Source organism: Mustela erminea, chromosome 19 (assembly GCF_009829155.1).
Source record: "Mustela erminea isolate mMusErm1 chromosome 19, mMusErm1.Pri, whole genome shotgun sequence".
Taxonomy (NCBI): domain Eukaryota; kingdom Metazoa; phylum Chordata; class Mammalia; order Carnivora; family Mustelidae; genus Mustela; species Mustela erminea.
In genome coordinates this window covers 54,377,721-54,388,045 of record NC_045632.1, presented here as the reverse complement: position 1 = coordinate 54,388,045, position 10,325 = coordinate 54,377,721, and the positions used below count along the sequence as shown (strand labels likewise).

Genomic DNA, 10,325 nt, shown 5'->3' with positions numbered 1-10,325 from the left:
CCTGTAGGCATCACACACTCGAGGGGCAGTGGCTCTCCACTGAGGTGGTTTTGTAGGGTTTCTGGATTTAGCAAAGAAAAAGGCAACCTTTGGGACATCGTGAGACCAAAAAGATGTGAGTCGCTTATCTGAAATGTCACTGGGAAACCTGCCTTTTTGGTCTGGCAACCCTATACCCAGGGGACATCTGTCGTATCTGGAAACATTCTTGGTTGTCAGAACTGGGGGTTTCATTGTTGGGTCATGGGATGAGGCCAGGAGGGCCGTTCCAAACCCTCCCGTGCCCAGGGGGTCTCCACCACGGGGATTAATACCACTGAAATGTCAGCAGGGCCGAGGCTGAGGAATTCCAGGTGCTCCCCAAAGCTAACCCGCACCCGTAACTCTGATCTCAGGGACTTGTGGTCGTCCCCCCAGCATGGATGAAATGGCTTGTTCAAGGTCATGCAGCCGGCAAGCAGCAAAGTGGAGTCCTCCACCTGTCTGTGCCTTCTCCTCTCTAATAGACTCCTCTGTTCTTCTAGACAGGGAACCCAGGAGATAGTGGGGGAGTGGGGCCGGGTAGAGCCTCACAGGATCCCCAGACCCCCAGGGAATGGCATGGGTGGGGGCCTGGCCCTCCTGGACTCCTTGTGAGCAGGTAGGCGAGTCCCGGGGTGGAGGGAGGATCCCAGGTGCTGCCACCAGGGGGCAGCAGAGGCTTGGCAATGAGTCCGCACCCCCTGGCGTTCTAGGGGAAGGAATTGGGTTATTCTTACAGACTCCCCAGTCCCCCTGCCAGAGATCCTGATCCAGGGGGTCGGCCAGGCTCACCGGGCGTTGGTATTTTTTGAACCACTACCAGGTGATTGGCACGTGCAGCCAGGACTGCGAGGCACTCGTCTGAGGCCTTGTTTTTCATCCCTGGTAGCTCATCAGAATCACCTGGGAGCCTTGACGAGACCAGCGTGGATACGGTCTCATCGCCCACCGACAGACAATGCATAAACAAAACGGGGTCCACTCGGACAATGGAAGGTTATTCAGCTGCAACAGCAATGAAGCTCTGACGTGCCTACAACGACGTCACTGTGCTAACTAAGTCAATCAAGCCCGAGGCCCCGGGGTTCCACTCCGCTGGGTCTAGAGCGGGGGGAACTCGGAGAGACGGAACATGGCCTCGCTGTGGGCTGGGCAGGGAGGAGTGGGGAGTGGGGGTTGAACAGGTAGGGCTTTGGTTTCAGAAAATGAACATTTCTGGAGGGGAGGGGTCCACCACCTGAATAAACCCTTTGTCACCGAGCCACACCTTCGAAAGCGGCTAAAACGGTCTGTTTTACAATGTGCACGTTTTACAGTAACAAAATGCGGTGGAAACAGAAATGTTACGGCTACAGTTTAAGATCTTTCCACAAAACAAACCCACAAAGGTCCAGTCTCTGCTCTGAGCAAGTCCTTCAGAGGGCCTGGGGTTGGCGCCCTGGCTCAGAGAGCATCTAGAAGCGTCCCAGGTGAATTTCACAAGCGGGCTGTGGGGCTGAGATCATGCTAAGATCCCACCATCACGGAAGAACAGTGGGTACACCATCCCTTTATCTGTTGCCACAGTTTTAAAAATCTGTCCACAAATTCTCTGATGCTCTTCCTTCCAGCAGTGGGTCCTAATTTGCCTCCCCTGAGCGTGGGCTGATGTCAGTTGACTTGCTGACATCAGAGACCTTAGTGATAAAGATCCCCATAGTTTCGGCTTTGGTCGCTCTCTGATCAGTCACTGTAGAAAGAGCCACGTCATGAGAACACTTAAGTAGGCTTCCGGAGAACCAGTGGAGGAGAAACTGAGGCCTTCGGCCAACCGCGGTGTGGGATGCCATTGCAGAAGTGGGCTCTCCAGCCCGGGATGCCTTCAGATAAGACAAAGACTGCGGCTGCTGTCCCGATGGCAGCCCCGTGGGAGCCCTGAGTGAGAACCACCCTGCCGAGCCCCTCCTGAGTTCCGGCCCCACAGAAACTGAGATGCCTATTTGTTGTTCCAAGCCACTACCTTTTGGGGTGATTTTTTTACACTGTAGGAGATACTTAATACACCCACTCATGAGTCACTAAACCATCCACTCATCCTTTCCACGGCCACCCATTCAGCCACTACCGACTCCACTACCCATCTCCTCGCGTATCTGTCCGTCCAGCCACGAATCCATTCCCCCTGTCTGGTCCTTCATTCATCACTTCCTCAGCCACCCAGCCAGCCAGCCGCCCCTCCACACAGGACAAACAGACCCATGAAAATATCTGTCGCCCAGGTGAGGAAACATTTTCTAGACCTCAATTCTATGGGACTCGCCCAGACAGGCCAAGGGACCTAGGGGGTTGGTCAGGAGGCTGGTCCCCTCCCTCAAAGGTGGAAGTCGGTTCCCCACCCGAAGCCCCGCCAGCCTCCTTTTGTCCTGCTGAGAACCACCCCGAGTCCTCCCACAATCCTTTAGGCCAGGTAGGAAAAACCTGGTTCTCTCAACTGACCACCTCCACACCAGGGGGTGCTAATTCTACGGCTGCTGGCTGTGGCTGGGGGCCATCAGCCTAGGGAAGGAAGACTGGGGACAACAAAGCCTCCTGCCCCACTCTGGAGCAGCCTGTGACCCCAAGATTTGGGCTTTTCTGGAGACCGAGTGGAACAACCACAGAAAAGCCGGTTTCTTTCTTATGACAGGCCTCGTGGTCTCCTCCCTGAGAACATTAGAGAGGCCCAGGCCCTCCCCCGACACATACCTTTTTCCAGATGAATCCCATCTCATTCCTCAGTTTTCTCATCTACTAGTGGGAATAATGAGAGTATTTGGGAGCTGAGAGGACACGGTGCACAGGAGGGCGCTCAGCCAGGGGCCACTGGCGGCAGGTACGGAAGCATGCCTGCTCATCTGTGAGGACAAGAGTGCAGAGTCTCAGTAAAACCCACGGCCTCCACGCAGCAGGCAGCAGACTCAGGAGACAGTCCCCTCCTCTCCTCTCGGCTTTGCTCACTCTGCTCTGGCTGCATCATCTCCTCTTCCTCTCATACTCCTTACCTGCTTTGACCTCAGGGCCTTTGCACTGGCTGTTCTCGCTGCCTGGAATGCTCTTCCCCGCAAACATCCCTTGGATCCTCCCTCTCCTCCTTCAGGTCTTTACCCAAATTTCCCCTTCTCACCGACGCCTTCCCGGGGCACCTTTCCTCTATTCTCTCCATCCCCTTGTTTGGGTTTTCTTCCCATCACATCTATCCTTTTAAGACGCTACATCCTTTTTCTTATTAATTCTGTTTCTTACCGGACTTCTCCACAACACAGACTCCCCAAGGGAGGGGTCTGGTCTTTATTCACTGCTAAGGGCAAAAGGCAATCCGAGTGTGACCCCCTCCCCACCACCGCAACCAGGATCCTGTAAATCTACTTTAACATAAAAAAGCTCCTTTGGATGCTTCCTTTATCTCTAAACGCCCAAGATATGTTTTGGCAATCACCACCCCCCACACCCCTCCATATGGCTCACCCATATGCTTCTGAAGGGTCTCCTGACCAAGGTTTTATCAGATGGTAATAAATGACCTTTTCCCACAACAGCTAGCCCCTCAAGGTCCTGGAAAGCTTGCTTCCAAAATTCCTTAGAAACCTCTGCTATTCCTAACCCCCTTCCCACTTGGAAGTCTATAACGGGCCACGCCTCATGACCCCAGTGTGGCTCTTCCTGCCCCAGGGCCCTGTCCCCATGCTTTAATAAAATCACCTTTTTGCACCAAAGACCTCCCAAGAATCCTTCCTTGGCCATCGGTGTTGAACCCTAACACCCTCTTTCCTACATCAGCAGCAGCTGGAGGTAGGTGACTAGCAACTTGGGGCGGGACCTGGGGGACCCTGTGGCACCCTGTGGCAGGGACCCTCACTCCCACTCCACCCAGTCCTGCCAAGTGCGCACACCGGGGCCACAGCGCGAGCACCCCCGTGACCAGGTGGAGAAGCAGCAGCGAGCACACAGCGACAAGGGCAACACCTGCCAAGTCCGGGACAGGCGTCCCCCTCAGAAGTGGGAAGGAGGAAGAGGCCTGAAAGGAGCGAGAATCCGGAGGTGAACCGAAGTCAACTGCCTGGACACTGTGTCCTCAAGGTGGAAGAATCTGGAAGGGAAGATGGGCCTGAGCACGGTGGAGAGACAAAGAGAACCCCACTGCCTAGTGCGCTCCTCGGGGCGGCGGGGACAGATCGCCGCTTCTCCCTCGCGGGGTCGTGCTGGGGGCCGCAGGAGCGGGCCAGGCGCTGGGCACCCGCAGGGCCCCAGGACGGCCTCACTACATGCTCTGGGAAGGAAGGGGTTCGTGGACACGAAACCCTGGAGCCAGGAGTGGGGGGGGGGTAGGTCGACGGGACGGACGGAGCAAGCCCCTTCGGTCTGTTACTGTGGGGAGGGCCGCGGGGGACCCCGCGCTCTTTGAAGCCAAAGCGTCTCCCAGCCCGCACGAAAGGAGCCGCGTCTGGGCGACAGGGGTGGGCGCAGGCTGCGGGGGGCAGGACCCCTCGGGGTCGCGCTGGGCCGCGCTCTGGGGCAGAGCTGCACGACGCGGGCGCCTTCCTCCCGCTCCCCTCAGCCCCGCGGCCGCCTCCCCAGCCCCGGGGTCCGCCGCAGCTGCAGGGCGTGCGCCGGGAAAGCCGCGGTCTCCATGGCAACGTTGACGTCACGGGCCCGAGGCCGGGGGCGCCGCCTCCCGCCCCCACCCGCCGGCCTGGCGCGGCCCCAGCCGGGCTCGGCAGCAGCTGGGCCCGCAGGGGCGTGGGCGCCGCCACCCGCCTTCTGACCCGTCCCGTCCGCGCCGCCACGGGCCGACAGGTGTGAGCCCGGCCCGCCGCGTCCCACCTGCCCGCCCGCCCCTTCGTCCTCCCGGGGCTCGCCGCGGGCCGCTCGCTGGGCAGACCCGACTTCCTGTTCCGTCCGCGAGCAGCCCCGCCCCCGGAGCGCGGCCTGCGGAGAGGAACGCGGGAGGCGGGCCGCGGCGACCCCCTCCTCCGCCCTCGCGGACTCCCGGCCGCCTCCCTCCCGCCCACTCCTCAGTGGGGGGCGGGCGGTGCGCACCCGAACAACTCTCAAAGCGTCACGCACCCCTGCCCCACCGCTCTGCCTCCGCCCCCGGCCGCTCGCTCCTGCAGCTCAGGCCCCCACGTCCTCCTCCTCCCGTCTGCGAGTCTCTGCCTCGCCCCGGCCACGCCCTGCCTCTGGGCCTCCGCGCCCGCTCTTCCCACTGCCTGGAAGGCGGTTCCAGGCTCCACCTGCCCCGCGCGCGGGTCCTCTGGGGCTCTTCAAGGTCTGGGCACTTCAGCTCGGTGCTCCCCCTCTCGGAGGCGCTCGTTGCAGCAGCCTGCCCCTCCCTGCAGCTCCCTCCGCCGCAGTCAGGAGATGGCTTGTGGGGTTGTATGGGGGCTGCCTCCTTCCCCAGACTGCGGGGGGGGGAGGGGGGACGGCCTTTGCTTTATTTACTCCTGAGTCTGCAGCGTGCCTGGCACCCAGTAGGTGTACGGTACATTAAAAATAAATAGCCTTATTGAGGGGCGCCTGAGTGGCTCACCAGCTCTAGATCAGGGCTCCGATCAGGATCTCTGGGTAGTGGGATCCAGCCTGGCCTGGGGTTCCAGGCCCCCTGGGAAGTCTGCTCCAATTTGCCTCTCTCCCTCTGCCCCTCCCTCTGTTCTTTCTCCTTCTCTCAAAAAAAAAAAAAAAAATCCTACTTGAGATGTAATTCACTGACCACACAACCCACTCAAGCACAGCGGACAGCGGGGGGGGTTTTTAGTGTACTTGCAGCATTGTGCCGGCATCACCACAGGAAGGAGAACGTTTTCATCACTCCAAAATGAAAGCAGGGCCCCTGCCTGTCTGCCCAGCCCCTTGGCCCTGAGCAGCTGTTAGTGGACTTTCTCCGTCGATGTCTACCAAGCTTTCTCTCCTAAATGAATACACTACCTTTCTTTCAAAAAATCAGTTAAAGTGGACGAGAGCTTGCTTACCAGAAGGACTGGGGGCTGGACCCTTGAACCCCGCAGCTCTGCAGGTCAGTTCTGTAAGGGCCTCCCCCCAGGCTGGGCACCTGCGAGACCCTCCCGCCCGAGGTCGCTCACAGGCAGCTCTGAGGCCTCCTCTCGGTCCACGCATCCAAGCCGAAACCATGTTCTCCCTGCGTTAGGCTATTTCAAGTCCTGGACGCATGCTGTTCTCCACTTCACGTGCTCTGGGTTTATGGAAGTTCTAGAACTGTGCTGTCTGTAGGAGAGCCAGATATGGCTGCTGTGGAGTGCTTGAGATGTGTGTGACTGGTCCCAACGAAGATGTGCTGGAAATGCAAGACACACAGAAGACTTTGTACAAAAAAAAAAAGAAAAGAAAAGAATGTGAAATATCTCAGTAAGTTTTATATTAATTACATGTTGAAATGTTATTTGGGGTCTGTTAGGTTAAGGAAAATATATTGTTAAAATTGATTTTGCCCGTTTCTTTAAAAACCGTGGCTACTACAACATTTTATATTATATATGTAGCTTGTATCCTACTTCTCTAAGACATGGCTTGTCTTGAACCGCCAACACCAGGGGAGATAGTCCCCAACTCCAGGCCCATGATGGATACCATGGGAACTCCAGGGGTACGAGAGGCTTGCGAGGCATGGCCACCCATAAAAACAAAACAAACAAAACGAAAACCCATGAGAGAATCATTGACCCACTTCCCACCTCTCCTGTGGCCACGGTTGGGGGCGGGAGCCAGAGAGGAGCTGCCACAGTGGACAGATATCCTGTGCTCCATACCCAGAGATTCTGGTGCCCCGTTTCCTAAGCCTCTTTCCCACGAGATCCGGCAGCCCCTTCTCCTCCCTGGCACACTGGAGAAGAGACACAGCCTGGTGTTCTCGAGGAACAGCTTGTTGTTCCTACCATTACATGGAGAGGAAACACAAGCAGCCAAGAGGCCTATTGCCAGGGGCTTGGTGGAGACCTTCTCTGCGGTCCTCAGCCTCCCGCTGCTGTGGAGATGAACACAGGTGCTCTGGGGAAGCTTTTGTCTCTAGAGGTGTGTCTGAAGGGCAGGGATGAGGGGATCAGGAACCACATGGCCGCATGTCCCTGCCAAATCTGAGAAGGTGGCTCAGGCTAACCTTACTCGGCATCAGAGAGGGCGTGGGTGGGGTGGTGAGGTGGCAGGAGGGCAGCATGGAGGTTTTCAAGGCCCTATTGAAAGCTGAGGAGCTACACTGAAAAATAAAGCCAAGTCAGATGTCCTGCTCTATACAGCTGCGCGGGTTGTCCATGGAACAAGCATGCCACATTTAAGGGCGTTTGTGTATGTATAAAGACAATTTTCCAGCAGATGGCAGTAGAGTGTTTGAGGAGAGGACAAAGCTCCACCGGGAGGCGACTTGGTGAGGATGGGCAAGTACCGCTTGGCTAGAAGTCACGGTGGCATTGGCATCCCTCTCCCTCCGAGGCCCAGACCCAGCAGAGAGGAGCAGCAGCCAGCTTTCCTCTAAAATCTGCTTTTTGGATGTCGTTTTTCAAAACAAAGGCAAAATTCATGCAACACGCACCATTTTAAAGAGGCATTTAGAACAATTACGCCTTGTGTGATCACCACCTCTCGTTGTAAAAAATTTTCATCACCACCAAACAAAACCCCATTGCCATTAAGCAGTTGCTTCCTAGTCCCCAGTAAATACCAGTCTGTTTTCCCTCTCCATAGGTCTGCCTATTTTGGATATTTCCTATAAATGGAACAAAACAATAGGTGGTCTTTTGTGTCTGGGTTCCTTCCCCCAGCATCATGTTTTCACGGTTCATCCGTGTTGGAATGACTATCTATAGTGCATTCCTTCTTGCAGGTAGATAATAGTCCGTTGTCTGGATTTACCGTATTTATTGCCTGGTCAGGGACATTTGGGTTGTGTCCACTTGATGCCACTTTTTAAAAAAACTTCACTTGAGAGAAGAGAGAGCGAGCGAGCTCATGAGTGCGGCCGAGGGAGAAGCAGACTCCCCATGGAGCGGGGAGCTCCAGGACCCGCGGCTGGATTCAGGCCCCTGGGATCGTGACCTGAGCCAAAGACAGAGGCTTAATGTACTGAACCCGCCAGGTGTCACCTGTGCAGTAAATGACACAGATCTGAAATGTGGAGCTCCATGAGTGTTTAAACACCCGTGGGACTGCAGATCAAGAAGCCGGGCATTGTCATCACCCCAGAAAGCTCCCTCCAACTTCCCAGTCAATAGCACGTCCCGCCCCCGGGCTATCAACAACCTCCGTTTGACCTCCATAATCACAGATGCCTGGTACCTGTGCATGAACTCACGTGAACGGGATCCGGTGGCAAACCCTCACGGATGTCTGGCTCCTCGCACACACGGAACGTCTGTCCAATTAATTCACGTCACTGTGGGTAGCGGCAGTTGGCTCTTTTGTCCTTTTCTGCAGAATTCCATCGTAGGACTGTGTCACTGTGTCTATTCATTCTCCTATTGATGGGGACACCTGCGCAGTCCCGCCACGTGACTCCCCTGCTTTGTTTACTCTCCTCTCAGTGGGTATTTGGGCGGCTTCCAGCTCCTCGGCCGTGACGAAGAATTCTGCTGGAAGTGTTCTTGCTTGCGTCTCTTGGTGGACACCAGCACTTGGTTCTCTGGGGCGTTCGCCCAGGAGAGGGGTTGTGGGGCATATGCCCAGGGTGGGGCAGGAGCTTAGCTTTAGCTCTAGCTGAAACGCTTTCCAAAGAGGGCGAACCAAGTTCCACGCCTGCTGGCCACGTAGGAGACCTCCCGTCAGGTGCCACCTCCAGCTCCGAACACGGGTGCAAGCGGATCTGGGGTCCCCAGCTGTAGACTTGGCTAGAGCGGACGTACCTGGTGACCGTGGAGGGAGGCGCCCCCAGGGAAAGCAGGCCTCAGAGCCCACTAGGAGGGAGACATACCAGCCCCGCTTGTCCTCAAGAACTGCTAAGTCTAGGCCCTTCGAAGCCTGACATGGGGACTCAGCCAAGAAACTGAACGTGATCTTGACTCCTGGCCGGCCTTCCCTCTGTGCTAGTCCCAAGTCCTGCCGTTTGACTCCTGAGCTCCTCTTGGATCTGGTTCTCGACATGGTCCCTGCCGTGGTCCCAGCCCCATCCACCCACCAGGCAGCAATGCAGAGATGTCCTCCCCCAGGGCCCTGCTCCCTGTGCGACCTTGACCAAGAGACCCAGCTTCTCCTGGCCTCCACTTCCCCATCAGGCAAGAAGGGTCATAGTAGGACACAGTAGGGGCTCCCTAAGTGTTTCGTTAGAAAGCGGATGGATAATTGCAATCTCCCTATCGTTCAGAGCCCGCAGGACGAATCCCAGGCTTGAAAGTGTGAACGACGGAACACGGGCTCTTCTTCCTCCCATCTTTGCCCTCCAGTGCTGGGGTCCAGGAGCTGCTTTCACCTGGAACGTATGGCCGTGACCTCGTTTGGAAAAGGAGTCTTTGCAGAGATGATCCCGTTACGGACCTGTCCATGAGGTCGTCCTAGGTCATCCGGGTGGGCCCTACATCCCGCGGCAGCGGTCTCGGTAAGAGAAAGCAGAGGGTAAAGAGACGCAGGAGTGGGGGTTGGGGTGAGAAAGGCCGAGAGGCTGGGGCAGCGGAGCCACGACCAGGAATGCCCGGAGGCCCCGGAGCTGGAAGAGATAAGGAAAGAGTGCGACCCTGCCGACATCCTGACTTTGACTTCTGGTCTCCCGAGGCGTGAGAGAACACATGTCTTAAGCCACGGGCTTAAAAGGGAAGACACAGTGAGGCTCAGGCGTGCCAGGGGGAGGGCCAATGGCCGGACTCGGGACCTCCTGCAGGGCAGGTGGGGGTCAAAGGGTGTGAGGCTCCCGAGCTGGCAGGAGCAGGCAGGTCTGACGAGGCGGAGGCCTGGGCTGACAATGGTATAACCCCCTGAGCTGGAGTAGCGGAGGAAGGATACCGTGAAGCTGGGATGCCCGGAGGAAGAAGCACCTTGACATCTCTCTTCCGGCCTCCCGACCTGCCCTGCGTAGCCTGCATTCCCCAGGCTCCCCGAGAAGCCGGGGCACGGGATCCCAGGTGATGCAGAACAGAGTGAGGAGGAGGGCTGAGGACAGGATGGCTGGCGCCCCCCCCCCACCTCCTTGCATTTGGTAGTTATGTGCACTGGGGTGAGCCAGGCCCTCCCCGGGGCGGCAAGGGTCAGTGACCGAGAAGGCGGCAGCGCCTTGCACACATGTCTGCACGCACACACGGGTCTCGCCAGGGCTGGCCGTCACGAAGCCAGGGCCCTCCGGATCCTTGCCCATGGCA

The 10,325-nt window shown here is 57.3% G+C and overlaps 1 long non-coding RNA gene across 6 annotated transcripts; it reads right to left on the bottom strand.

Moving 5' to 3' along the window:
• Positions 1–2: 2 nt before the first annotated feature.
• LOC116580161 lies at positions 3–6,126 on the bottom strand. 6 transcript variants are annotated; one of them, XR_004281521.1, is made up of 3 exons: positions 2,746–3,035; positions 378–1,935; positions 3–61 (listed from the first exon to the last, which is right to left on the bottom strand). It is a non-coding gene; the product is annotated as an uncharacterized LOC116580161 (long non-coding RNA). The 6 variants fall into 6 exon arrangements; XR_004281525.1 differs by lacking the exon at positions 3–61 and adding an exon at positions 6,006–6,126 and having other exon boundaries at positions 1,296–1,935; positions 2,746–2,894; XR_004281523.1 differs by lacking the exon at positions 3–61 and adding an exon at positions 5,104–5,703 and having other exon boundaries at positions 1,296–1,935; positions 2,746–2,894.
• Between the last annotated feature and the right edge of the window lie 4,199 nt (positions 6,127–10,325).